The 4,493-nt window shown below is 40.4% G+C and overlaps 1 long non-coding RNA gene across 2 annotated transcripts; it reads right to left on the reverse strand.

Annotated features, from left to right (window-relative positions):
* Nucleotides 1-629: 629 nt before the first annotated feature.
* On the reverse strand, nt 630-3,352 carry LOC124269060. 2 transcript variants are annotated; one of them, XR_006896408.1, is made up of 3 exons: nt 3,251-3,352; nt 1,303-1,392; nt 630-754 (listed from the first exon to the last, which is right to left on the reverse strand). It is a non-coding gene; the product is annotated as an uncharacterized LOC124269060 (long non-coding RNA). The 2 variants fall into 2 exon arrangements; XR_006896407.1 differs by having other exon boundaries at nt 1,303-1,389; nt 3,251-3,348.
* Nucleotides 3,353-4,493: the final 1,141 nt, after the last annotated feature.

Raw genomic sequence — 4,493 nt, forward strand, 5'->3', positions numbered from 1 at the left:
GAAAGTGCAGACTCTTCTGTGATTACCAGCCCAAATCTCCTAAACTGGCTAAAACGTGTGACACTGAATGACAATTAGTAAGTGATCCATCTACTTAACCATATCTGCTTCCATTTATTCAATATTATTGTGAGAGTTCAAACAGTTAACCAGTTTAAAAGAACATTCATGTCGATATGTATTTCAATTTAGTCACTGCACAAGTCAAATAATAAAGTAGCTTAAAACTTCACATTTTGGGGGTATGTACCTTTAAACAACGACCGAGTTAATGTCCGAAGTACAAACAACTGGCTATAGTTATCTTTTTTAACATTTTTTAAATTACGGACATAGAAAATACCCACATTTTCAAAAAAGGGTGGGTATCGGAAAATTTGAGTACCCACTGAAGTACCCATTTATAACTGACACCATGGGTAAAATACCCAGATTGTAATAAGATAGTGAAATATTTACACGCACATACACATTTCAAGTTTTCCTAATGGGATACATTGAACAAAGAACATATGCATACACTGATCAACAATCAGATGTGATGTAAGTCATGGATAAGGTAGAGCTGAACTGACTCATTGAGTGTATTTGTTATTATTGCATTTATAAACAAGAAAGAACAAAGCATCACCTATTTCATATACTCTCGCCCTGCCAAACTCGCACCTGTACTTGAGGCAGGGGGATCTGGCGGTGTTGAACACCTGCCCATGTCTGAAGACACCTTCACTGGTGTAGCAGTAGCCCCGCTGGTCTGTAACAGATGGGATGTGAGTGAGTGCGTACGTGAGTGAGTGAGTGAGTATCAGCGATATCACACCGGGAGACACAAGAAATGGGTTTCACACATTGTACTCATGTGGGGAATTCAGTGAGTGAGTGAGTGGGTTTAGCTTTACGCCGTACCCAGCAATATTCCAGCTATATGGCGGCGATCCGGGGAATTCAGCGTGGTCTGTGCTCGAACGACAAAGTCATGTACAAGCAAGAAACCATTTTCTCATCTGGCTCCCAGAAATGTTTTTCCCCAAACAGAACAAACACACCCCTCAAAAAACGCAAAAACCTGCAACGAAAACAAAAAAGAACAACCACAGTAAACAGGACAAACCACAGAAATGGATATAACATCAACTGAACAAGAGCAACAATTTGGGTACCACACATTTAGAGGGGTCACACATTTTGACCACTCGATCCACAATTGATCGCCCCCACGTGGAGCATGATATCGTGGTGCACGCCGTTTTCTACCAAGGAATTACAACTTTGTGCTGTGTCTGTGTAAAAACTGATATTCACCCGCCCTCTTCTTGATGACAGGGCCGGCCAGTACGCCAGACAGACCAGCAATCAACAGTACGCATAGGATCACCTTCATCATGGCTGCTGCTGAAGGGGAAGAATAGCTAACATCAAATAATCTACATGAGTAATGTTAACTGAATGAAACGACTTTGCTTTATAATGTTTCCTCGTAGTAATGAATGAGTGTAGTTTTACGCCGTAATCAATATTACAGCAATGTCACAGCGTGGCACAACAGAATGGGATTCACACATTGTACCCATATGGGGAATCGAACCCGGTTACTCGACGTGACGAGCGAACGCTTGAACTACTAGGCTAGCTCAAAGCCGTCTTGTACTGCATATAAAGACGTACCAACGCTACTCTAAATGAACGTCATACCAGGACAAAGAGAAGTAAAGATTATTTGTTCCGAGTAAAATTGGAGTAACTGTACTTTAAATCTTTGTCCATGTTTGACGAAGATCATATGACCTCCTATTCCAGTTTTCAAAATGTTATTCTTCAATTTACGCCCTGTTATTTCAAGAAAAGAAAATGCATGAGATATCAGAGAAAATTCTATGAAACAAGCCTGTATTCAAAAGAGTTAATAAATCTATTCGTGACGTCCTCCACAATAGTTGACGTCAAACCGTATTCTCTACTTATGTCATAGCGTTTACACCGGCCAATCAACAATGTGACTAAACACAGCGTTCGGAAACCCTGCCTCCCCGACCGCCCAGGACGGGCTATTTTCAACACGGACTGCCAGATTCTCAAATTAAAATATAGGCATGTATATGAAGATATTTATCATCTTTCAGGATAATAAATCATCATTAATTCACTCGTAAAAATAAATTATGAATTCCAACTGGATGATAAACTACGTCGCTTGTCAATCCTAAATTATTTGCGAGCAGGTTAGTTTTGGTCAGGGCTGGCAAGTTTTACATCTAACCAGCCCTGTGGTCTGGCTGAAATGTTTCATACCCTGTTAAATAAAGTATACATTTGCAAATTACGCTAGATAAGTGTCTCCTTTCAGGCGATAAGGGATGACAGTGTTTTCTAACTGTAACACTGCTGTGCTGACCTTTCGGTTTGACTTCATGTGACTGATGTCCATGTGACTACATGTGCTCTCTATATAACTCAACACGTTTTCCTGGCAAGATTCGTAATAAACGCTCTGCATGAAATAGGAACGAGTGAGTGAGTGAGTTTGGTTCTATGCGGCTTAAAAAAAGTATTTCAGTTTGATCGCTGCGTTTCATTTGATGTGGGGAAAGCAATGCGTGTCAAGACGTATACTGCTTTGAGAATCACACGAACCTGGAGTTGGAGTTGACAATTCAAGGGTCATAGTCGGAACAGTTGCTGGACATGAGCCCACGATGCTGAATCTTGGAGATGTCAAACCCCGCCCAGCGGAACCCGTAACAGTAAACACAAACTTTGGGAGCATGTTTGAGGTTTCAGCAGAATGTCCTTACTTTAATGTTAGTGGTAATGGTATGAATGTAGGTTAGGTCAGTTCAACAGAAACATTGCCGGGTATTTGGCCACATATACACGTCTATTGCGCTTGGACACGGTTCCAATATTGGTATTGCATAAATTTTGTTTGCAGCCATACTCAAGCTGTATAACGACGATCTGTAAATAATGGAATTTATAGCAAACAACCCAGTGATTGACATCATGAGCATCGATCTACGCAAATGGGATACGATACATGCATCAGCCAGCCTGTCCATCCGATCCCGTCAGTTGCCTCTTACAACAAGCATGGCTTGCTGAAGATCAATTCTAATCCGTATCTTCACGTATATTGCAAGTTAGTGGTATCTATATGGTAACCCTGTGTTTTGGAATATGTCTATTAATTTGACATTCATGATCACATTGAGAAATCATTAACAAAACGCAAAATGTACGAAGAGCAACCCACCTTAACGTCTGTCTCCTGTGGATGACAACGTCGTTCTGATATCAGTGATGCCCCAACGTCCGGGTTATAACGGCTGTGTGATTCATCAATCAGTAATTAGCCCTCAACCAGTTCAATCACAGTGCAGCTGGAAATATACCAACATAATTGTCCAAACATCACTCACAACCTTCCACTATAAGAACACGTTGACAATATAGAACATAATGTGTCGAATTATAAGTACTTATATCCACTTTGACATTAGACTTCATTCAGTTAACATTAGACTTCATTCCGGATAGTTCCACTGACACTACGGACCTTTGACTTAGAAAGCAAAATACTAAAGTATGACCTTTCTTATTATTACGTGTAGGAATGAAAATTGGCCCTAAATTTATAGATCATTAAAATATAAGTGAATAAAATTGTATGGGCGCAGTCATCTCAAATAAAGATTATTTTGCCTAATAAAAATTCACCAGCTAGATATACAGAAAAAGGCCAAAGTATACAGTAATTTGTTAATGTAGAGTTTATAGAATGAGATTTATGGAATAGTTCGAGATTTTCTGTAACGAAATATTATGTTTGCATACTGGGAAACCCTGTTAATCTAGAAACCCACCTATACAATTCGTTTGTATTAAAGAATCTTAATTCGGACGCTTTTGGTGACGGTCTTGTCCGGGTTCACGGGGTTTGACTTTATATCTTTATCATGAGAAGGAAGAAACAGCATGTGTATGTACTTTTATGAAGTGAGTGAGTCAGTGAGTGAGTTTTTTCGCCACTTTTAGCAATATTCCAGCAATATCACGGCAGGGGACACCAGAGATGGGCCTGACACATTGTACCCATGTGGGGAATCGAACCTGGGTCTTCGGCGTGGCGAGCGAACGCTTTAACCACCAGGATACCCAGTCGCTCCTGTACTCTTATGAACTTTCATCACAGTCATCGGTAGAAATGTGTGACAATAGCTCTTGGCACGTGACTGTCCTTGTGTCACGCACGTATGCAACAGGACGTCCATGACAGATTGTACAATAACACTTGATGTGCGACATACACGTGGTGGTGTACACTTCCTTTCATCTCCACTCCCGGAAGTAGGTGCAACAGATAAATATCATCATAATCATCTACATACTTGCGGATTGTATGTTAAATGTATGCTCCCTGTAACGATATTGATACAATATGTGAGTGAGTGAGTTTAGTATTACGCTGCAATATTCCAGCTATATGGCGGCGGTCT

Source organism: Haliotis rubra, unplaced genomic scaffold (assembly GCF_003918875.1).
Source record: "Haliotis rubra isolate DU_JTF1 unplaced genomic scaffold, ASM391887v1 Scf1415, whole genome shotgun sequence".
NCBI lineage: Eukaryota > Metazoa > Mollusca > Gastropoda > Lepetellida > Haliotidae > Haliotis > Haliotis rubra.